Genomic DNA, 25,805 nt, shown 5'->3' on the forward strand with positions numbered 1-25,805 from the left:
GAACAGGATACTTAATATGAGGATTGAGAACAACTCTATTACATACCTTTGCATCCACTAACCTAGAGATCTATCTAAAATGGTATCTAAGAATTTTGACCCACTCTGAGAATCCATTAAATTGGGCATACAGAGCTGGTCTCCGCTTATACTCTTGTGGTATGGACAAATGTCGTGAATTAAGATGAACATTCACCCCTGCCCCCTCTACCTTTTCTCGTCCTTGTCGTCGAAGCTGCCCGAGAGCTTTTTCGAGGACCTCCACGCTGCATTAATCAGGTATGTTTGGCAAAATAAAATGCACAGAATAAAAAAGATTAATCTTCCCCCTCCCCAGAGAGTTTGGAGGGTTTGAATTCCCTAACTTTCAACTGTAGTATAAAGCCTCCCAATTGAGAGTTCTTATAGAACACATGAGGGATGACTTGGGAACATATTGGACGTTTCTAAAGGATATTTATTTATTTTATTTTATTTTATATATGTATGGCGCCTATACACAAGTGTTTCAAGGTGCCACAAGAGAGAAAATAAGGGATACAGAGGAGAAACAACAATAATAAATGGTCCTGCTAAGCCTTGTGAAAATGGAAACCCACCCTGTAAAAGTAAGAGATTTGGTATAGGCATGGTTGAGCAAAATTCCTGACAGACTGAAAGATCACTGAAGCTTAGGGGTGATAAGGTTCCTGTGGAATAAATGCAAGTTGAACGCCGACATATCCATGTGGCCTTCGCCGCTTGACTTGGTTTCGGGACGCCCGATTGATCTATCTCGGTAAGGCTTTTGCTACACTTAAAAATGGTCCGACAGAGGTCTTGAGAGAGTGGGACAACTATTTAAAGATGCTATATTCCTGGAATATGACCCTATAAGGGAAACCTTTGGGCATGACTCAATTAATGTCTTTAAGTCTTAAAGGGCAACTCACAGACCCAAAATGGGTATATAACATGATGTGACTTTTGACACCCTTTGCGAAAGTGATCCTGCAAGGTAACCACTTGAAAAGCAGTCTTAGGGGCTGGTTGATGCTCAGTAAGTAGTTTTGCATTGATGATACTCTGTTTTTGGCCTGTTTCAGGTGCTTTTGTGGAGCGATTTGTGTGCTTTTTGCAATTGTTTTCTGCCTAGATTGTGGTTTTCTGAGGTGTTTAACTTGTGTTTTTGTGGACTACCACCCCGTTTTCTGAGCTGGTCTGAATCTAGGGTGTGTAGTCTTTGTTTCTGTCGTTCTTACTGTCCCCACCTTCCCCCTTACAATTGGCTGATGCAGTCAGGTGTCTCTCTGCCTCTGTTCCTGGCAGCCATTTCCAATTGTCTCCCTGATTGTAATACTGAAGCATCTTGCAAGGTAACCACTTGAAAAGCAGTCTTTGGGACTGGTTGATGCTCAGTGAGTAGTTTTACGTTGATTTCAATCCGTTTTTTGGCCTGGTTCAGGTGCTTTTGTGCAGGGTTTATGTGCTTTTTGCAAAAGTTTTCTTGCTAGTTTGTTGTTTCTGTGTGGTTTATCTTGTGGTTTTTGTGGACTCCCACCCCGTCTTCGGAGCTGGTCTGAATCTATGACTACAATGGATTCACGTCTACCCGTACTTGGACAACTTGCTCATCGGGGTCAGTTCGAGGGATCTGGGGTTCTCAGTGAATTATGCAAAGTCCTGCTTGACTCCATCCCATGACGTGCTATTTCTGGGATCCTGGCTCAATGCAGTGTCATGCCTTGCGTCACAGTCGGAGGAGAGGTTAGCAGCCATCCTTGGCAAGATGCAACAGCTGCTAGCTCTGAAGATCGCCATAGTGAGGGCCATCAAGTTTCTGCTTGGCATGATGTAGTCATGCATTTATTTCAAACGACTCTGCATGTTACGGATGCACCCACTGCAGGAGTTCCTCGACGCCTATTGGATTCAGGTGTCTGGTAGCTTCCAGGACAGAATCCTGCTCGACGAGGGGTTCTGTCGGGTGATAAGGTGGTGGGGCGTGCACTTGCATTTGACCTGAGGTGTGGATTTCCAGGCCCCACCACACAAGGAGACAGTTGACGATGGATGCTTCCTTGGAAGGATAGGGAGCCCACACCAGAAGTCTTCATGCTAGAAGTCTGTGGCTGATGGAGGAGAAGACATTGCACATCAATGTTATGGAGCTACGAGCAGTGTTTTGGGCCATCAATTCGTTCCTGCCATCCCTCAAGGGCAAGGTGGTGTGGGTCTTCAGACAATACCACCATGATGTTTTACATCAGGAAACGGGGGACACCAGATCCCCAGTGCTCCACAAAGAGGCACAGGACTTATGGCACTGGGCCGTCACCGAGAGGATGTTCCTCATCCCATTTCACCTGGCAGGAGTAAAGAACATGGTACCAACACTCTGAGCAGGGAGCTTTGCTCTTGCCACAAGTAGGAACTTCAGCAGGACCTAGTGCAGAACCTGTTCCTCAAATGGGGCAATCCCCAGATCAACTTGTTTACGACGGCAACGAAGTGCCAGAGTTTTGCCAGCAGGTTCCCTCAGCAGAGGAGCATAGGGGATGCATTCTCATTCCCTTGGGAAGGCCTCTTTCTGCATGAGTTTCCTACTTTGCTGTTGTCATTTGGAGTCATCAGTCAACTCAGACGGTACTGGTGCCGGATGATCCTCGTCGCACCAGCGTGGACGAGGAGATCTGGTACCCGGACCTTCTCAGCATAAGAGCGTCGCCACCAGTCAAGCTGCCAGTGGTCGCGGATCTTCTCGCTAGGGAAGGAGGTGCCATTCTTCACCATGATCCAGGGTCTCTGAATCTGAAGGCCTGGCTTCTGCAGCGCTAGAATTCAGTGGCTAAGATCTCCCAGCGGACTTCAAGGAAGTTCTCGCCAAGGCTAGAGCATCGTCTATTTTGAAATGCAACAGACTCAAGTGGAAGCGATTTGCGATTTGCTATTTGGTGCCGTTCCCAGAAGATCGACCTTCTGAGGGTCAAGGTCCCTCAGATACTTCCATATTTGCTGTTGTTGGCTAAATCGGGGCTGGCTCATGTCTCATCAAGGTCTATCTGGCAGCTATCTCCCACTGCACCAGATCCCCAGGACGACCCTCCTTGTGGTTGCACCGGTTGGTCAAGGAATTTGTCAAGGGACTATTCTGCTTGTTACCACCAGTGAATGCTCCGGCCCCGGCGTGGGAGCTCAATGTGGTGCTTACTAGGCTCATGGGACCTCCGTTGAGCCTATCCATTCTGTTCCACTCAAGTTTCTGTCATACAAAACAGCTTTTCTCGTGGCCATCACCTCTGCACGATGAGTGGGTGAGATCCATGCCCTCTCCTGTAAACCACCTTACAAGCCTTTCCACGAGATGAGGGTGGTGCTGCAGACGCACCCCTCCTTCATGCCCAAGTTGCCGTCAGACTTTATCTAAACAAGCCCTTGGTGTTGCCTGTGTTTCTTCCAACCCCTATGTCGCTGGCTGATAGGACTTTGCACTCGCTGGATGTGGCTAGAGCGCTAAAGTTTTATGTGACCCGCACAAAGTGTTTCTGCAAAACTTCTCAGATCTTGGTGAAAATTGGTCCTGTGAACCATAGGAAGGCCCTGTCCAAGGCTTCCATTTTCAGATGTCTCTCCGGCTGTATTACCTACTGTCACCGGTTGGTAAACCGACCGGTGCCTGGCTGCCTGAGAGCCCATTCCACCAGGGCAATCGCTGCTACAATAGCGTTCCTGTCTGGTGTGCACTGTTGGACATCTGCAGGGCTTCTACGTGGAGGTCGACGCACACCTTCAAGAAATTCTACTTCGTCGACATGGATTCCAGGGAGGAGTCCAGAGTCGGCCAAGCAGTGCAGCGCAACCTGATCGCTTGAAGGTGAGCCTGGTGAGGAGTTAAGAGATGCTTATGTTGAGCCTTGCCACCTGCCGTGGTTGTGCGTTTGTGTACTGCTTTGTATTCTTTATTCATGAGCATGTGAATCCATGCCAGACCCCATGCTGGAAAAGGAACACGTTACTTACCTGTAACTGTTGTTCTCAAGCATGGGTCTGGCATGGATACACATGTGAACCCTCCCGCCTACCCTGCTGCGGCTCTTCTCTTGGTCCTAATGCCACTTTACATGCTACCAAGTCTGGGGATGGTTGCCAGAGGAGGGGCTTGGATGGTTGGCGGTCATTGGCTGGGGACGGTGTGGGCCAGAGCTCATTGGTTGGTTGTTGGGACAGTTTAGAGGTGAGGCTGATTTTTCTTTAGCCGAGGATTCCCAACCTGACGGGGAGTGTCCATGAGCATGTGAGTCCATGCTGGAGAACAACAGTAACAGGTGAGTAACACGTTCCTTTTGCTGGACTTTAGGACCTTTTAATTTTAACCCTGGCGTGAGTGAGCCCTTCTCACCCTCATTTTGACATGATTTGGATTATGTGTTTACTTTGTTTTTGCCGTTTGACAAACTCCATAGGCATCTACTTTTTGCATGGTGACACACAGCACCTTCATTGCAGTGTCACACAGAAATCCTTTTGCTTTCTCATAAGGTTTAAATACATTTTCTTGTGAGAACTACTGTTTCCACGAATAGTCATGTTAAATTGTCTTTACTTAACTTCACTTTGTACGTCCTGCGCACATCATCTTTTCCAGCATGGGGTCTGGCATGGATTCACATGCTCAAGACTATGCCCTGTCAGGCCTGGAATCCTCAGTAAAAAGGTTTTTCTCCCATAAACCAATCACTGAGCTCTGGGTCATACGGCCCCCAGCCAATGACTGCCCTCGCCCTGAGCCCCGTCATTTGGCAGCCATCTTCCAATTTTTACCACACGTCAAGTGTTGGGAGTCCTCATGTTTTGCTCCTAGCTTTTCTATGTTTTTGTGCTTTTTTTCATAAGTTCCTATTTTTGTCAAAAGAGCCTGTGTGCTCTTCGCTCCTTACGACCGACAAGCAGGGATCCATTTGTCAGTGTCTTTCAACGCCCCTCAAGGGCAAGAATCGTCAATTGTTTCATCGAAGACTCCGGAAGGCCATCGTGCCTTTACCGCCACGCTGTACCATGCCAGAGAACAAGGATGGAGGTTCCCTCTTCAAGCTCTGTCCTCCACAAACACATTCCTGAATCCGCAGCTGAAGCAAACACTCAGTGCCTCTGTCTCCTTCTGGACCACAAGGAAGCAAATTGTGAAAACTGCCTTGATTTTTCCAAGTGTACTATCAAGGATCGTCACAGTAGGTTGGCTGCATGGCTCAGTGCCAAGGCCTCTACCCCATGTGGCAAGCAGGATCATGCCTCACCCAGGACCGACCGGTTCGAGGAGCGGCCTTCTAAGTCCCTTGAGGGAGCTCCATCCGTGGGGGCCCAAGACAAGTCCAAGCACCATGAGTCTGTTTCCGTCGTTCGACACGTAAACGGGTCCCACTATGGGCATGGTGCACTCATCTTCACTGTCTGCCTAATCTCAATTCATCGCTCCAGCTCCTCTTCAAAAGGAAATTGGCTAATTGGAGCTGCAGAGAAGCTGGAGAAGACCAAGTTGCAGGATGTGCTGTTCCTGGGTGGTCCATCCTTGACGATTGAGCTGGTGGCAGCCGCCCTCTCGAAGGTGTAAGGGGCTGACCCGGCCCAGGGGGCCCTAACCGCACCCAGAGTGGCCCTACCTCCCATGCAGGAGGCTTTGGCCAAGCCAGTGGAGAAAACACCAGAGAAGAGTGTGCCATCCATGAGCCCGAGACCCCTCAGGACCCAAAAAAAGGGGCAGTGGAGGCCTCTACCATGCTCCAGGGAACAGATATTTCTTCAGACGAAGAGGAAATGGTGTCGGTTCACACGGTTCCGTAGGCCGAAGGGGGGACGGTGGCAGAAAATGCTGAGGGGGGGAGTGCAATGGCAGGAAACGCCGAGGGGACAACAGTGGGAAACGAGGACTGGATCATCTAGGGGGACGATGGCTGAGCCGGCAACAACTGTGGGTGCAGGGCCCTGCAAGCCTAACCCCGGACACCTTCCAGGGACATGTCACTGGATATCCTGTCTATTCTCTATACGCTAGTGTCGAAGATACAGAAGAGGATGCCAGCAAAGAAGAGTAAACGGCACCCCTCCCCGCCTCACATACACTCCCCCCTAGGAATACAGGGATGGACACCTGATGACGGATGGCGGCAGCATTTCCACGCCACCGAGAGAGTCTCCACCAGATGAAGTGGGATCGTTCCACTCCATGGTTGCCCGCGCGTTTGTTCTTCCAGCTGACACCAGAAGAGGCCAAAAAGAAAGGGTTCCTGTATCAGCGCTGAGAGGCTAAGAGGAAGACAATTCTGGCAGTTCCTCTCCTGGATGACGTTTGGGATGAGGGCCTGGTGCTGATGAAAAATCCTGCATAAGCCCTTGCAAAAAGAAACCAGCTGGAGAAGAAGTAACGGAGTCCTCACCCCAGTGCCTGCTATCACAAACTTCCCCAGACTGTCGTGTCAGCAGCTGGGAGGAAGAAGTCCTCAAATCCATTGTCCTCGGCCCCTGTTCCCCCAGACAGCGAGGGGAAGAAGTTGTGCGTCATGGGCAGAAAGGTGTTATACTCAGCGGCAACGACGGTCAAGGCAGCAAATGCTCTTGCAATCCTGGCCATGTATGACAGGGAACTGTGGTACAAGATGGCCCCGTTGCTGGAATTACTCAGTGACGACAAGCGGGTCAAGACACTGGAGATGAACATTAGCCTGCGCCGGACCCAGATAGGATTGTAAATGTAAGCAAATGCCACACTTAGTTTAGGATTGTGAACATTTGCCTGCGTCACATCTAGATAGGATTGTGAATGCTAACAAAGTACCACACTTAGATAAAATTATTAACATTAGCTTTGTTGCATCCAGATAGGATAGTGAATGCTAGCAATGTGCCACACTTAGATACAATTGTGAACTCTAGCCTGCATCTGATCTACACAGGATTGTAATTGTCGGCACATGCCACATCTAGATAGAAGAGCAAACATTAGCATCAACCAAGAAATTGCTCTTGCTGCAATGGTTCGCAAATCCATGCAAACACTCTTGTCCCATATCATTATGCTTACTCTCTACTCTACACCATCACACAATTAGAATGCAGCTATACCCCTCGATCAATTTGGCCTAGCTGTTCACATACGAACATTACCCCACAAACACCTCGTCATTCTAAAAAAACACAGCTATACTCCATGACAAACGGGACTAGCTGCACACATAAGCGTCCTACAGGTCTAACGCAGCAAGAACCCAGTCCTGGTGTCCACCCGCCAGACTGCACATATTCAACCGACAACAATACCGCAACACCTAAAGCTAGGATTCAGCTACCATCAGTCAACTACAACAGCTGCACACATAACCGGTGCACCCAAGCACCTTCCGACACCCTAGTCTCTCAACTGACCAGGACTACGGTCCCCGAGAGCGTTCAACCTACCAGTGCTTTGAGGTCATAGCAATGATATATAGAACACTATATAAATGCCAAATAACATAACATAACATAACATAGGGTGTGCAGTTTCTGTGGTGTAGTATTTATTTTGGTTTCTGGCTTTCTTACTTCCCCATCCTCCCTCTTGCAATTGAATGAAGCAGTCAGGTGTATCTCTGCCAGTTTCAATCTCATTGGTTTGTGCCACACCTGTGACTGGAACAGCTGTATTTTAAAGGCCCTTCTGGGGCAGTCATCGGCTAAGGCCCCAAGGCAAAGGAAAGCTCCTACATAAGCAACTCCAGATCGTATTTGCATGTGTCAGCCGGGGAAGCAAGAAGCCTGCAGCCATCAACCTGCTGATACCAACCAGATGGGAGCGGTGTGGTCAGGGGGGTAGTAATCACTGCACTCCACTAAACTGACACACCCCTCAAATTATTCCTATTTTGCTAGCACACCACCCTTTAGCACCTCAGTTTATTGTATTGTTTAGTCACCCCTTGGGCTTCAATACGAGTCTGGCGGTAACCTGGCCGGTGCTACCAGCGGGTTGCCGCCGGACTTGTAATATTTTACCAGTGCCTGATTTCCCAGTGTCACTGGGCTATTACAAATCCGGCAGTCCGGGAAGTTAAGCCCCGGTAAAATGTAAGTCCCCATTTCCATAGAGTCTCATGGGAGTGGGGACACAGAAGCGTTGGCACCGTTGTTAACAGTGCTGGCAATTCTGTGAAGTGTTTGCCTACCGTGGCTGCTGTGCCCGGCAGAGTCAGACCTGTCGGGCACAGCGGCCATGGCAGGAAAACACGTAGTTTGTCGGTCCGGAAACAAGGGTGCCAGTGAGTTTACCGGCACTCTTGTTTTCGGACCGGCAAACTTGGAATGGGGCCCATTTCGTCTGGAATGTCGCATTTGCACTGCTGCTGTATTCAAAACTAGGCCTTTTCCCCTCTTTTTAGGAAAATCGGATCTGGGTGATTTTTAATTTGCTGCTGTTTTTAAAACTAGGCCTTTCTCACTATTTTTAGGAAAGTCGAATCTGGGTGGTTTTGCATTGTGGTTACTGTTGTACTGTGAACTATGTCACATTAGGCTCTCTCCCACTCTCTAGGTCCCCACCGCAGCTGAGGGTACCGTTGTACTGGTATGTGTCTCCTGTCTGCTCCTCCTGTGTGTTCCCTACGGTGTGACCCCCACCCCACCTGGGCTGAGTCTCTCCTTCTCTCCTTTGATACCTCCTCCTCCACTTTCCTCCTTGCACCCTCTACTGTGCTTTCACTCTCTCCCATCTTCTCTAACTGCTACTCTATCTCCTATCCTATTCCTCTCACTAAGTCTGGAAGGAAGAAGTTCAAGAAGGACATCCTGGTCCCCCTATCTCTGATACTTACATCAGTGCTTCCTCCAGACAGACTCTCACCAACATCCTCTTTGTTGTTCCCTCAGCAGACCTATGGACTCCTCATATTGTCTTGGTTCTCTCGCCTATCTTTTCCTCTCCCCACTGCAAGACTTGTCTCAAGGATTGTATCTCTTCAACTCAGAAATCTCTTCACTGGCTCCCAGTAGCTGCAAGGATCAACCTCAAGACCCTTTGCATTGTCCACAAGGCTTTCTGGGGCCTGGGACCGCTCTACCTCCAACTTTCTCTTCCAAAACATCTTCCTTCCGCATCTCTCCGCTCATCCACCTCCAACTCTCTGAGGGTCTGAAAATTTTCCAAGCAGAGAGTTGGGGGCAGATCTAGCTCCTTGGTTGGGGCCACCCTCTGGAGCAGCCTCCCTGCCTCTCTCAAACTTGAGCAGAACCACCTCCAGTTCCGGAAGCAACCTGAGACCTTCCTTTTCGCTTCCGCTTTCTCTCTTCCTCTACCCTTCTGATGCACCTGACTAATCCGCCCACTGGTCACCTGGTCACCCTCTGAACTTGGGCCTAGGCTCCTTCATGTCCAGTTGCCCTTGCACTGCCTCCCGGCTCCCCAGAGCTTATGTGTCTGTATCTGCAACCCTACAGTCCCTTCTCTCTGCCCTTATAAGCCACCCGCTGGCTTCACTTGATTGTTAACTGCACTTCCCCTTTCCGCTCCACCCTGCACTTCTCTCCTTCCCTTTTCCCTGCATTTGATGACACAAGGCCCAGTAAGATTTTGTTTGTCCTCCCTTGTTTCCCCCTACTTGTCTTGTCGCGCCTAGAAACACTTGTGTACAGGCACGATATAAATGACATATCACATTATTTCACAGATTCCTCGGCTAATAGGAAAGGGATTCTTTCTGAATTGTACAAAGTTCTTATTACCTCCGAGATTTTGGATAGGCATAATTTAAAACAATATTGGGTGCAACTGACAGGAGAGGAAATGTCAGAGGAGGTATGGGAGAAAATGTATAAAGTTACACAGCAGGAATAGAGCATAATTATACGTTTCTACACAGTTGCCACCAGGATCCATTAAAACTCTCCAAAATGTTCAGCTGAGTTTCCCCTCAGTGCCCCAGGGTCTGTGGAGAGATAGACTATCTCTCACATATGTGGTGGCACTGCCCTAAGATACAAATATACTACAGTCGACTCTTAAACTGGATAAAAGAGGTAATAGATGTCTGGCTTTCACTTGATCCACACCAGATGATGTTAGGGATACACCCCCCGCCCCCTGGGCAACAGAGAGGAATATAGATTTTCAAGGATGTGGGAGGCAATGTTCCGAGAGGGTAGAGTGGTGCTGGCCCAAAAGTGGAAAGACTCCAGACTACCAGATAAGTCGGAATGTATGCACAAACTTAAGGAAATCTCCACGATGGAAAATTTGACTGCCATGGTTGATGACTATATGAGATCATTCCGGAGGAGTCGGGTCCGCCCATTTGGATAGGGAGATTTGATGTTTGTGTTGCTGGAAATGCATTGGAGTGACAGGGCCTCCCTGTCCTTGTTCTGTAGTCCTTTTTCATGTGTGTTCTGTATTGATTTCTGCCCAGGAGTCCATGTAGGACTCCTGGCAGTGCAGCTCTTGCTCTTTTTTGGTTTGGTGTACAGACCCTTGGGATACCCTTGTGGCACCCATGGGTGAGGGTACAAGGCTGTGCCCCTAGTGTATGTTTGTGGGCACCTGTCTGTGGCCCACAGAACAGGGTATGGGCTGGTCGCAGCTCCATGCTGAATTTGACAGGTGCTCTGAGTATCCTCCATTTTGGGATGCCAAGGCCCTGCCATTGGAATCAGTTGATTCCAAATAGGACACAAGATGCCCCCTGTGGCCTCTTGCTTTCTATTGCCTGTTACCTTGTTATTCCAAAAGTCCTGGGAAGCCCTGACTCTGTCCCTTCCCCCTGGTCCCTTCCCCCTGACTGGCTGTTGGGTGGAAGTTCCATATAAGTTATTGTGGGGAAGTCCAGGCCAGACTGGCTCGAGCCTTCCCAGTGACTGTATGTTGTGGGTACACCCTGTGGGTGGGACCTGGCTGAATGGAGTGTGTGACCAATATGCTGTTCATGTTGGTTTATAGTGATATTTTCGAATGGCATATTTTCAAATTGTATTATGTCGATGCAATGTTGCCGAAAAAAATGTTTTCACATTTATTTATTTTTATTTTATGTTTAAAATGGGGGGGCTCCCCCCAAACCCCTGTTTTTTTTTTTTTGCAACACTTTTTTTACATACCAAACATAACATTAAAAGATATTCGGAAAAAAATATTTTCGGCAAAATATTTTCGACATAATGATGTTTCGAAAATCTGTATTCGAAAATATGACCGGATACCGTTCATGTTATGGGTGTCTGGTTTCTGGTATGTAATACAATGAATGAGATAGCCCTGCCTGAAACCGGTATAAATGCAGTGTGGAGTGCTGAATGGCTGGGTACTTATCCCAATATGCATTCCTTGTTGTGAGTGTCTGGTGGGAAGAGAATTCCCTGAATGCACGGTGAGCCTGATTGGCTGCTTGCCTGCCTGAATGCTCTTCGAGTGATTTGTTGCCTGAGTGTGACCCAGCAGAGTGAATGAGAGACAGAACAGTATAGCTGGGGACCTCTCACTGCTAGAATTCGTTCAGAAGCTAAAGTCGAAACTTGATGCTTGATCTCAACCACCGAGCCCGAAGAAGGTTGACTGCTGTTACCTTCACCGCAATCTGAAATCTGCTGTGATGCAGAGACTGATCCGAGAGAGGACCTGGCTAGGAATCCTCTTCCCGAGCTACGAGGGACCATCGTGCACTGCTAACCTTTGCCGAAGTACCCTGGAAGCCAGCTTTCGAAAGACTGTCACCCGAACAGAACTTTTTTCCGGGACCTGACGGCAGATGGTTCGGCCATCCAATTGCTTCAGTTTCCAGTAAGAGATAGGGGAATACGGATGATAATATATCGACATATGACGGCATATGCTGGGTTTGCAATCTTCTTTCTTCGCTGGGATTTCTAGTGAACATAGACAAATCCCAGCTGCAACCTGTTCAGAGTACAGAGTTATTAGGATTTACAGTAGTCACGGTGAAGGCTACGCTAGAGCTCCCAGGTCACAAAAGGAGAGCTATCAAGAAGGAACTCAGGGCAGTGATAGCGAAGAAGACTATTTCGCTTCGGAATCTAGCTAGGATAGTCAGACTGCTTGTGGACTCTATCCAGGCAATATTTTCCAAAATGCTTCATTACAGAGCACTCCAGTGGCTCAAGGTCAGGCATCTGCAAGGAGGAGTAGCATACCACCAGTTAGTGACCCTAGACAGTGGGGCAATGACCAAGCTGTATTGGTGGTTGCAGAATATGGAAGCCTGGAACGGTCATGCTATCTTCGGCGAAGGGCCAGATATAGTGATAGAGTCCAACGCAAGCAGAGCAGGCTGGGGAGCCAGATGCAATCAGGCAGAAACAGGAGGGAAATGGTCAGAGGAAGAGTTGAAGTTACATAAACATGCTAGGGGTTACCAGATTCAGGATGCTAGTGGAGCTGTCAAAAGATTTGTGGCACTACTGCCTACAGCATCAGATTGCAGTAGCAGCAGAGTATCTGCCGGGAGTGCAGAACAGTGTAGCGGACTGGAACTCGCAATATCTAGTAGACTCCAGCGATTGGAAGCTACTCCCTCAGGTATTCCAACATTTTCAGAGATTATGGGGACCCCCAGACACAGATCTATTTGTATCCAGACTGAACACACAGACATGCAAGTACTGCAGCTGGAGGATAGACCGGGGAGCAGCGGGTACTGACTCTTTCCTGCAGACAGGGAGCAGAGCAGTGCAGTACGCATTCCTGCCGTTCATCATGATCACGAGAGTGCTGGCAAAAGTACATAGGGAGGAAGCATAACTTGTGTTGATAATTCCATTCTGGAAGTACCAGCCTTGGTTTCACGATAGAACTTTCTTCTGATTTTCCTGCATCGCTTGGACTTTCACCTCAACCCAGCTGGACATCGTCATCCCCTGATAGAGTCGGGCTCGCTGCGCTTGATTGCCTGCAGGGTTTCAGGAAGAGATCGGAGTTGCCAGGCCTTTCGCGACTCGCTGCAGACTGTATCAGAGACTCCTGGGCGCCTTCCATCATTAGGAGCTATGGTTCAGCATGGGACAAATAGTGACACGATGGTGTGCGGAGCAAAATTTGGATCCTGTTTCAGCCCCTATAGTGCAAGTTCTCAATTTCCTGGTGGGCAGGTTTCAAGATGTGGGTGCATAAAGAACATTAGGAGTGTATAGATCTGCGTTGTCAGCGGACACAACAAAGTGGAAGGCAGTTCGGTAGGATAGCACCCAGCGGTCATTCGGCTGCTCAAAGGGATGAAGTTGAAAAGACAGCCAGAACCAAAGTACTCAGTCTTATGCGACATACAAGATGTCTTGCAGCTGTTTCTGAGATGGCCAAGAGAAAGATAGTCTTTCCCGATCACAACCCTCAGGGAAGCTGGCAATGCTGCTGTGTCTTGCAGCGTGCCGAAGGGTGTCAGACGTGAAGGCCCTGGATATTGGTAGGAAGATATATTACCCAGAAGGGGTTGGCATTAAACATAGCGAAAAGAACAAAGGGTGATTCTAGAGTGATTCCCTACCCCTAATTTGTGGATAATAAGAAATGATGTGTAGCGCAATGCATTAAGGATTACGAAAGGGCGACTGCACATCTTAGAACGCAAGGCGTAACCCAGTTGCTAATAGCATGTAGGAAACAGCATCATGATGTAGCCACAGTGACAATCGCTAGGTGGATGAGAGAAGTACTGCATTGGGCTGGAATATACTTAGCCTTGTTTGACGCACATTCTGTTAGGGGCACAATGGCTTCTAGAGCGTTTTCACCAGGTGTCTCATTACAGGATATAATGAAATCTGCTGATTGGTCTTCAGAATCTATGTTTAAAACGTTTAATTCTAAACCTTTGTTACATATGACTAATAGGGTTTAAGCAAGCTTTGAACAAGCATAATGCTTGCCTCCTGTCTTGCCATAGAAAGAAGATTGCCCAGGCTTAAAGCGCAGGTCGGTCTTGATTCTATTAAAGACACAGGGCGAGGATTATATCCCACCCAAAAATGTTGAAAGTCTTGGTCGTTGTTATGTACCTGCAGTATGTGCTTAGACTTTGCGCATTCCCGCCCTCATGGTGTGTATGCCATTATCCATAGGAGACAAGCAGAAGCACGTCTGATAGAGCTGGAAGGATGGGATCATGACAAGGCGAGTTGTCCTGTTGGACCAGTGGAGCCAAAAAGTCAAGGGATCCGAGGACATCCAGAGCGTGGAGTGGATTTTGTTCTGGAAATCTTTTGTTATGGAATTGAGTTATTGGACAGTTAAAGAAAGAGGAAAGGACCTGGAGATAGGGGAGTTTATACCCTGGACAGGCACCGGATAGGTGGAGCAGGCTAGCCTCAGGACTACCAGAGGAGGAGAGGCTCATGGGACTGGTAGTGCTAGAAAAGATAGACTTGAGTTAAACCTTTAAACACTGCATTTTCTTTCCTCACAGTTCAAAGCAGAAATACTTGTTTAAATGTTTAAGGTTTTGAAGTGCTGGATTGGCCGTAATAAAGATTGAAAACTTAATGCTTGCCTCTGTGTCTTTAATAGAATCAAGACTGACCTGCGCTTTAAGCCTGGGCAATCTTCATTCCTTCTGAGAGTAGAGCCATGCTCTTATCTAGTGGGCCACCTCCTGCATCCAACCACATCAAACCAACACATTATTCAGGCACCCTGTCACCATGGCCTTGACTGTCTCTTAGCAGAGTGAAGTTGTCCTGTGTCATGCATGAGAGGTATACCAAGTCCTGATTTTTTCTTTGCTTTCCTAGAGAGAAAATGTGCAAGTACTAGACTGAAAACAATAAAACCTGCACTTCATAGCCTTTTCACAAATGACATCAAACAAGTTCACCACTAAAATGTCTGCTCTGGCCAATCAGTTGATTTGATTGGTTCTCATGTATGCCTTCTCCCCAGCCTCTTTCAGCATGTTTCCTAAGCCCACCCTGACTGTAGCAACATATAGATGGCATAGGGTGCATTCACTACTACTCACAAGCAGCAAGCAGCATCCTATGTATCTATAAGTACTTGGCAAATTATGTGTGGAGTATCTATATCTGTGTAAATGGGAACAAATCGTAGGGAAAGCTATTCCCTTTTTACGGGGTATAATGGGCCCCTGACCATCTTTTGCATTCAGTTATTTTGATTTATCTTATTGGATATTTGTGTGGGGCCTATACACAAGTGTTTCCAGGCGCCAAACATGTTACTGTTATGTTCACAAGAAGTCCTGTAGCTAGATAGTGAGGCAGTTTGGTAAAGGTTATAGGGGGTGGGAGCGGGGCAGGGTGCCTGTGTGTGTGTGTGTGTGTGTGCGTGTGTACGTGCATGTGTGTGAGAAGGAGATGATGTTTGGACAGAATCCATTTTGTGCTTATCCTAAAGCTTTTGGTGGCTTCATTTGTTATTCTTTTAATGTTCTTTTGGTCAGAGGGATGTCTAATGAACATTTTTGCTTTGTGGACGGCACATGTGGAAGGATGTGGCAGGGAAACCAGTTTGGAAGCAACTTTAGGGGCTGGTTGATTGTGAGTGAGTAGTTTCACAATGATTGCAATCCGTTTTTGGCCTGCATCATGGACTCTTTTGGAGTGGTGTGTTTTTGCAACAAAATAAAATGTTGTACATTTTATTATTTATTTATTTATTTAATCGTGTATGTATTTATATTTTTTGGCGAGCACTGTGTGCTAATCTTGTGTCTGTTTAGTGTTTCTTTTGGCTTCTGAGCCCGTTTTTCTGTGCTGGGCTGCATCCAATGGGTGTAGTCTGTGGGGTGTTGTCCTTTGTTTGTGTCTGGCATTTTCCCAGTCCAACCCCCCCTCCAACCCACCCACCTCCCCTGATTGGTACATTCACCTGGTCATAACTGACCTTCCCAGGGCAGTCCTCTGCCCGGCAGCCCCTGTGGCTAAGGACCCCAAGACAAAGGGCAGCTCCTACATTGGCGGCTCCAAGATGTGTCAGCAGGTGTCCGCAGGGGAAGCCAATGAAGCCGGCAGTCAACAGACCCAACAAAAACTGTAAGTGTGGCATGGTTGGGGTATAGAGCAATTACTCTACTCCAGAAAGCCCCCGCCACTCTACCTTACCTTTCCATAACATAGACTGCCATAGACTTACACCATGCATACTTAGTGAGATTTGTGACCACCAGCTTAAATCTATTCATGACTGGACTGTAAATGTTGCATTGCATTACACACTAACTTATTTGCCAATGTTAGCTAGTGCCACAACCAGAGAGAACTGTGAAGATTGACCTGCGTCGCATCTAGATAGAAATATGAATGTTAGGATGCGCCACACTTAAATGAAACTGTGAATGTTACCAAGTGCAACACTTTGATGGAATAGTGAATAATAGCAAGCATCACATCTAGACATAATCGCAAGGTCAGCAATGCCAACTAACCGATCCACTAACAATTTCACCCCTCTGCATACACCTCTCAAACTCTAACCAAACACAACCACAAGCCTACAACACAACAATACGCACAAACTTCACTACACTGCAACAACAAAACAAACCACACATAGACTTGCACAACAGCACATGACGACTACCGACCGTAAAACACTGCAAGCCCAGTCAATGGACCCACCGGGCTGAGGCTGCCAACAGCACATCACTGCTCTCTTGCACTTTTCCAGCTTATTCCGACTAACTCACTCACTTCCCTTTTTCAGGGCCACCAGAGCGCCAGGGGACCACTCTATGGTGATAGTGCATGGTGCAAATGTCCTTTAACATTAACATAACCTTACCCCAGAACTGTGAATGATACCATCTCCCACTGTAGTCAGAATTGTAAATGGTAACATGTCCCATAAAGTTCAATTTAGAAGGTATTCCCAACATCACTGAATGTCCCCTTATAGTGTCTCTGTGTTAAAGTTCAACCTTGAAAGTGTGCCAAATATCATCAGTGTGCTTAAGTTGAATCTAGAAAGTGTGCCTAATAGCGTCACTGTGCTAAAGTTGGATCTAAAAAATTTGCCTAATAGCGTAACTGTGCTATAGTTGAATTTAGAAAGTGTGCCTAATAGCATCACTGTGCTAAAGTTGGATCTAAAAAATGTGCCTAATAGCGTAACTGTGGTATAGTTGAATTTAGAAAATGTGCCTAATAGTGTCACTGTGCTAACGTTTAATGTAGTAAAAGTGCCTAATAGCGTCACTGTAGTATAGTTGAATTTAGAAAGTGTGCCTAATAGCGTCACTGTGCTAAAGTTGAATCTAGAAAGTGTGCCTAATAGCGTCACTGTGCCAAAATTTGAACTTAGAAACTCTGCCTAATAGCGTAAATGTGGTATAGTTGATTTTAGAAAATGTGCCTAATAGCGTCACTGTAGTATAGTTGAATTTAGAAAGTGTGCCTAATAACGTCTTTGGGTTATAGTTGAATTTAGAAAATGGGCCTAATAGTGTCTCTGTAGTATAGTCACTGTGGTAAAGTTTAATCTAGAAAGTGTGCCTACTAGCGTCAATGTGCTGAAGTTGGATCTAGAAAATGTGCCTAATTGCATAACTAATATAGTTGAATTTAGAAAATGTGCCTAATAGCGTCTCTGTAGTATAGTCACTGTGGTAAAGTTTAATCTAGAAAGTGTGCCTAATAGCGTAACTGTGGTATTGATGGAATTAGAAATTGCGACTAAATGTATGCTCCCTGCCCTGCTCTTGTGCTTGATCACAGGCGCTTTACTGATAATGACCATATCAAACTACTACGCTTACTCTCCCCTATACACCATCATTCAACTAGAACACAGCTGTTCTATGACACATTCAGTCTACCTGTTCTCATAATTAACATGACTCCACATCATCCTTATAAAACACAGCTAGCTGAGCACATACCGGCTAGCTTAAGCGTCTCTTCAGGACTAATGCAGCCAGACCTCAGTCTGGGTGTCCACCCTCCAGACTGAACACATCCAACTGATTTCCTTAGCACCACACCTACCGCTAAGAAGAAGCTTTCATGCAACAACCACACCAGCTACACACATATCCGGTGCGCCCACGCACCATACCACACTCTCTCTCTCTACTGACTGAACTGCGGTTCCTGAGGGCATTCAACCTACCAGAGCTATGAGATCATACGAATGATACATAAGGCGCTATATAAATGCCAAGTATCATAACATAGAATTCCTTGCACCTTCAACCTTTTTGTTGTTGTGCTGTCCTTGGTAGCCCCTATGGCTACCAAAGCAGGATGCTTTTTAAGCACCGCCTTGTAATTCTGTTGTTATACTGTCTCCCTAAATGTGTCTTGCAGGGTTGGATGGTAGCTGCTGTAATTTAGATCTGGCTTTAACAGTGATGCAGTAATTGTTATCACCTTAGTAGCACTAAGAACCATGTGGCAGCTATCGGGGTACTAATGTGTTTTAAAGCCATGCTCCAAGCCATTTTGACTTTATGGACTGCAATGCAGGAAAAAATGGCAGCTCTGCTTATGTCGGATCACCATGAGTCCAACCCGACACTCTCAGTTTGTGGTTTAAGCAGTTTTAGGATGGCTTGCAGTTCCCTGACTTCCCAGTCTACACCCTTTTTATTTTGGTTAGTGTGGTTGGCAGTTTGTAGGGCCATCGTGATTGGCTAGCCCCTAAGACTTTTGTGTGCTTCCTTCTGGTGCAATTGGAGAGCTGGTGTAGCTGAGCCCTTGGGCGAATTTGTTATCAGAGGAAAACTCTGCACATTTCTCAAATTCTGAATTGAATTTCTTGCTGCTCAAGATGGGCTTGTACTGGTATCAAATGTTCAGGTGCCCACACCATTTTCTGGCTGTTGCCTTCCTATGGCAAGTAGTGATTGATTGATTTATTGATTGACTGATTAATTGAGATGTTTGTATTGTGCTTCGGTAATGAACCAAATCATAACTAGGTGCAGCTGTTATAGGCTAAGTCAGTGATGGGTTATCAAGTCTGAGAAATTACTTTATGGTTCTTAACCATGTATCTTCAACCCTATTTGAACACATAGGTTTTTATTGTTTTCAAAACAGGGACAAGGACTCTAATTTCCTGATCTCTAGTGGAAGACTGTTCCATAATTTTGATTGGACCACTGATAATCTGCAGTCTCCTCTTGACACACAGCAGGATTGGGGGGATAGTCAACAGAAACATACCCTTTGAACTGAGGGGCTGTGTTGGTTGGTAACAATTTAGCTTGTCTACCAGATACAGGTGAGCTAAATTATTCAGGCATTTCAAAATAATGCATCCGATCTTAAAATTTATCCTGTCCTCAACAGCCAGCCAATGGATTCACTGACGAAGCCCTGAAACTGATGTTGACTTATTGATTCCAAACACCAATCTAACTTCTTCATTTTGTCCTTTCTGCAGCCAATATATTGGTTTGGCAGGAGTCCCCGCCTGTAAGCTGTTACAATCATCCAATTGGAGTTTGCCATGGCTCCTACCACTGCCACATGATTCTTCTGTGGTACATATGGGAGGGTCTGCCGTAGCAGCTGCCGATTGTAAAAGATGGCCTGCACTTTGGCTCCAATTTAACCTTTACAACTAAGGTCACTCTGCCCTATGCAGTTTATATTTTTGCTCCTGTTAGCAAACTTCAATTCTGATCCCAAAGAAAGGGAGATGGGGGACATCTCTTCTCACCTACAAGGTGATTTTGGCCAAACAGAATGACCTCTGTTGTGTTTGGATTGAGTTGCAGCCAACTGGTGGACATCTGCCCACTAATCTCCTGAGTAGTACCATTATCACAGTATCTGGCAAATGCCTATCCCATGCCTACACAAAAGCCACACCTGACAGCTTTGCCAGTGCTTGTTTGGTTACAGTGTGTCTGCCTAAGTGAGAAGGTATGCTCAGGCATGGGCCTCTTGCACATTGCACCATGTGAACCCAAGCATTACCTCAGTGGTGAGGCCCTCCGAGGACAAAACAATTCTGGGATGGCTTGTGTTTCCCTGCAGAGAGGCCACAGCTGGCCTTTTAGGCTGTACTGTTCCAATTGCTGAAACAACCAATATGATTTGCATATGGCTTTCCCTCTTCTGTAATGGCACAGACAGGCTACAAATGTTGTATAAGGTTGCCCCGAGCAATTCCACTGTTTAATATTAATGTGAAAGCTTTCACCCAACATATTTTTCAGTTATCATTTGTCTCCCCAAATGAAAGAGGATATGCCATACATGTGTCCCTTGCTCGCTGTGCAATAAGAAACCAAGTTTCACATTACTGATGTGGCCCAACAATGCCGAAGCATTTCTGAGGTTGCTTGCATTAATATGCACAGGGGACGTGGCCTGACAAGTCGGGCTGGATTCCTACTATCGGTGGCAGTGCCAATCCTGCTTTGGATATGGTTTGACCCCTTCTGCCATGGCGTAAGCAGGCTAAAAAACAGTGATGTGGATGGATGCCCAGAACAATGCCAGTAGTTAAGATTCATTCAAAATCTTCCACCCATTACATTTTTTGGTTATAGTTCAAAAGTCACACACCAACATTCATTCCAACAAAGATGCAATCAGAATACTGCAAATACATAAACACTCTAAGTGAAAGTTGTGCTCTAAACTTATGCCCCACCTTAGCCAATTCATCCAATGCTCTATTTTGCTCCATGAAGCACCACTAGAATCCTCACACCACAATCTAATTACTTCCATCTCAGAGGAATTAGGTTATGCAAAAAAATCCTCTTTTTTCCTCCTCGAAAATCAATATTATCTGAAACAACATTTCAGCACTACTTGTAAGATTGCAAAAGTAAGAGATCAACACAAAGGTGGCATGGTTGTTGCCACACACTTTTATTGTTACCAAAATGAAGAAAATGAAACCTAACTATCCCCAACTCTAAGGGGGGGTTTCCCTGCCTCAACAAAAACTAAATAGCTGTCAGAATGTCCTTGAAACTAAAAGAGTCCACCATCTTGTGTCAAAAACCTATCTCTGACCGTCACACTTATAACTAAACTAATAGTTCTGCCAATGTATTCGTCCAGAGAAAGGGCTCCTTTCTCCTGGACAGGGACTTACAGTTTTGATTATCAAGGAAATTGTTTACTGCGAGAATGACTCCATTCCATGGGTTGCAATCCCTCTCCTAAATAAAAGTTCTAACCAAGTTCCAAGCTGTACAAAAAAAAGTTCCATACTTGTGCTAAAAAACAATTTTCTAAAGTTATACCTTTGATAAAACGATAATGGCTCACTTCTCTTGGTCTGCTTCAGGCTCTTTATAATGTTCCTAAATACAAGGGGAAATGACTCCCTTACCCTGTCTCTTCTTAGGCTTCTCATAATGCCCCGAGAATGCTCCCTTCTCTTGGATTTGTAGAGTTTCCATGAACACCAGGGCAATGACTCCCTTTCGCTGTTTCTTCTTAGCTTTCTCACAATCAACCTGGTTCACTACTCTACCAGGTACTGTGAGTATGACGATCAATGTTGATGCCTGTGATTGCTTTTAAGGGTGTGGGTCCCAGACTTGCATATTCTGCATGTGTGGACAGTCTACCTTGTATACTCTCCAGCCAGGTACTGTGACTATGAGAAGTACTGCTGATGCCTTGATTGGTTGTGTGGGTGCATGTCCCAGACTCGCATATTCTACTTATGTGCACATTTTGCCAGGTACTGTGACTATGAGGAGTAGTGCTGATGCTTTCCCAGTCTCAAACCATATACTTTGAGCTTTCTTGGGTCTTCCAACATCTACAGCTCTGGTTGGGGGCCCCTGTTCCTCCTGGTCCACCTGCATACCTTTGTCTCTGGCCTGTGGTGGTCCTGGGGCTTTTGGGATAATGGCTGTCAGTCGGATGGTTTGTCTATTGTGCTACACTTCCCTTTCGAGCTGCTGCAGCTCCACAGCAAAAACATCTCTTCAGGTGGCATACACTTCTGCTTGCCACATTCCTTGTGTTCCCAGAACATGCAGGGCTTCTTTTCCCTCTTCTCTTTGGTACTAGTTCCACATCCGGCCTCTTCTGGGTTAGGTCGCTCTTCTTGCAGCATCCTGGTCCAACTTCTCTCTCCTCCGGGGAGGACTCGTCAAAACAGTGAGTTCTTCCCGCAGTTTTTTTTATCATGGGCCATTTTATAAAATATCCAGGTATTCCTGCTCCTTTTGTGAGGCTAAACACCTTGTGGCATCTTAGACTACACCCTCTCCTGTCCTCAGATCTCTGACTTCTGTAAGAAGTCAAACTATCAGGTGCACCTACTCAGAGACATTCTTCCTTTTCTCACTTTCCCCCAGAAGCTGACTGTCTCCAGAGCTCTGGTCTTCTCTAGGCTGGACTACTGCACCAGCCTCTTTCTAAATCTGCCTGCCTCGACTCTTTGACCTTGATATGAAATGGTATGATATGATATGATGATATGATATGGCACTTATAACATGCCTATACACAAGTGTTTCAAGGCGTGACGAGGCAAGGGAGGGAAACAGAGAGAAGATAGAGACAATGATCTTACTAGGCGAGGTGACATTGAAATCGGACAAGTGCAGGGGAGGTGGGGAAGGGTAAAAGTGCAAGGGGAAAGGGAGAGGGGAAGTGTGGTAAATAGGATAAACAGTAAATAAATAGAAACTATAAATAGGAACAATAGAAAAGAAGTGCAGCCAGCTGGTGGCAGGTGCATGGGTAAGTTCAAACATCAGGTGTCAAGTGCAGGTAGGGGACTGTAGGGATACAGAACAGCCACAGAGTGCAAGGGTTGCCAGGGGGGGAATTGCAGGTGTGCAACTGGCAGGGAGGGGACCTGGGCCCGAGAACAGAGGGTAGCCAGGTGGCCAGTGCAGTTACAGCCAGGAGTTCAGAAGGGGAGAGGAGGAGAGAAAGCAGAAGCAAAGAGGATGGTCTTGAGGTGCTTCTGGAACTGGAGATGGTTCTCCTCAATTTTAAAAGAGGCAGGGAGGCTGCTCCAGATGGAGGCCCCAGCAGAAGAAAGAGATCTACCACCAACTTGTTGCTTGGAGAAGCGACTGACCCTGAGGGAGTTGGAGGAAGAAGAGCTCGAGAAGGAAGATATTTAGGAAGAGAGAGTTTAAGGTATTGAGGCCCCAGGCCCCAGAAGGCTTTGTGGACAATGCAGAGGGTTTTGAACTGAATCCTCACAGCCACTGGGAGCCAGTGCAGAGATTTGAGTCCTGGAGAGATACGATCCCTGGGATGGAGGCCAAGGACACGTCTCTTAGTCCTGTTTTGGATGAGTAGTAGAGGTCGGAGAGTAGAGGCAGGCAGATTTAGAAAGAGGCTGTTGCAGTAGTCCAGCCTGCAAAGAACCAGAGCTCTGGAGACAGTGAGATTCTGGGGGAAGTAGAGGTAAGGAAGAATACCTCTGACAAGGTGCAGCTGGTAGTGTGACTTCTTAGAGACGTCAGAGATGTGAGGAGAGAGGGAGAGTGTGGAGTCAAAGATGACCCTGAGGTTTCTACGGGAGCAGGAAGAGAGCCAAGAGAGGCCAGCCAGAGAGAGACAGGAAAGGAGGGAGCGGGTGTGCCAATGATGAGAATCTCAGTCTTACTGGCATTAAGGCAGAGATCATTGGTGGCACACCACTCCTGGATAACAGGCAGACAGTTGGAGATGAAAGAAGGAGAAGAGGTGGCTGAAGGGAGCCTGAAAATGAGCTGAGTGTCATCTGCATAGCATTGAAAGTTGGGGCAGAGAGCGGCAATGTGGTGGGAAAGAAGTGGCAGTTATTGGATGAACAGCCAGGGAAAGAGGTTAGACCCCTGGGGAACACCAAAGATAGAGATAGAGGAGAGGAAGGACCCAAGTTGGACCTGGGAGGATTGATTGGAGAAGACAGAAGTCAGCCAAGCCACGGCCTGATTGGTGATACCCAGGTTATTACTGAGACGGTTGAGCAGGATGGCATGGTTGACCATGCCTAAGGCATAAGAGAGATCAAGTAAAATGAAGACACAGGAGGTGTTGGAATCAAGGTTGGAGAGCAGGTCTTCACGGATGTTCAGGAGAGCAGTTTTCATGCTTCTGGCAGCTCTGAAGCCAGTCTGATGATCATGGAGACAACCAACAGATTCAATGTGAAGATTAAGCTGAGAGATGGCCAACTTTTCCAGGACCTTTACAAGGGATCCAGAGCAGAACTGCAACACTTGTCCTTGACCTCAAGCCCAGGGATTGTATCTCGCCATCGCTGAAATCTCTTCACTGGCTTTCCGTGGCTGCAAGGATCAAGTTCAAGACCCTCTGCTTTGTCCAGAAGGCTTTCTAGGGACGGGGACCTCTCTACCTCCAACTTTCTCTTTCAAAACATCTTCCTCCTTGAGCACTCCCCTCATCTACCTCCAACTCTCTGAGGGTCAGACACGCCTCCAAGCAGTGAGTTGGGAGCAGAATGCCCTCCTCGGCTGGGGCCTCCTTCTGGAACGGGAATCCCTGCCTCTCTCAAACTTAAGAAGAATCACCTCCAGTTCTGTAAGCAACTCAAGACTTTCCTTTTCACTTCTGCTTTCTCTATTCCTCTCCACTGCTGATGTACCTAACCGCTCTGCACACTGGTTACCTGGATACCTTCTACACTCGGGCCGAGGCAACTGCATGCCCAGTTGCCCCTGCACTGCCTCCAGGCTCCCTCTGCACTTAAGGGTCTGTTCCTGCAACCCAACAGTCCCTCTCTCTGCACTTATGAGCCACCGCTGGCTGCACTTATTGAGTTACCTGCACTTCTCCCTTTCCCTCCCCCTTGGAACTTCTCCCCTTTCCTTTTCCCTACACTTGCATGATTTAAATGACACAAGGCATAGTAAGATTATTGTTTTGTCCTAGCTTTGTTTCCCCCTCCTTGTCTTGGTGCACCTAGAAACACGTGTATACAGGCACGTTATAAATGCCATTTCACATCATATCACATTATAGATTAGACTGCTCGTGTTATTTCCATTTGTCTCAGTAGTTATTTTAATTTCCTCTTTTGGGTTACTAGTGATCTTCTTCATCCCATGCCCATTACAGTGTATACACGGGTAGTTCCTCCTTAACTCAGTATAAGGTAATAACGTGTGGTTGTCTACTTTATGCAGACACATTGAGGTATCTGTATCTATGTTTTCCTCCATAAGGAGAGAGAATAAGGGAGGCTGAAAAGGGGGAAGTGGATACCGCGCTCCTCCTGTAGTCTCAGCCCTCATCCCATAAGGGGTTTCCTTCCCCATGTGATCCTCCACATGAAACACCCCCCCAGAAGGACTATTGGTCTGTGGCCGCACCACCCTCACCCCATGGGAAGGTTTACCCTCTATGGCAGGAAGGAAGATATCTAGGGATTTGTCATATACCACACAATTTAACCACACACATGCAAACCAAGATCATATACCCTCTGTGAGTTCCTCCAAAACTCCATCAGCCATAATGGGCAAATCAATGCATGCCATCCTTCGACTGTTGACCATTTCTCAGACAGCTACCCATTGTCTCATTACCAGCATGTGGTCAATTGTCACCTAGCAAACCTGTACTTAAAAGCAGTGGCCATTTTGATACTGCAGAAGGCTTCTCTCAGCCACCCAAAATGATAACTCTTCCACTCAATGTCCGGTGCAGCTTTTAGCTGAAAGATTGCTCACCATTACCGAAAAGGCAAATGTTGATCTGGATTGTAACCTTCTATAATACCAAGATAGCAACCCTGTCTAATTCAGATTAAGTGTGAACTGTTAGTGATGGTCAGGAACTTGCACTCCATTGGAATAGTGCAAATAGTCTGGACCACCCCAGCTCCCCTAGGAGCATGCCCTCTAAATACTGGCAGATCCAGGGAAAAAGTAATAGGAAAGTACAAGAGGGAG

Source organism: Ambystoma mexicanum, chromosome 14 (assembly GCF_040938575.1).
Source record: "Ambystoma mexicanum isolate Mex_15411 chromosome 14, UKY_AmexF1_1, whole genome shotgun sequence".
Taxonomy (NCBI): Eukaryota; Metazoa; Chordata; class Amphibia; order Caudata; family Ambystomatidae; genus Ambystoma; species Ambystoma mexicanum.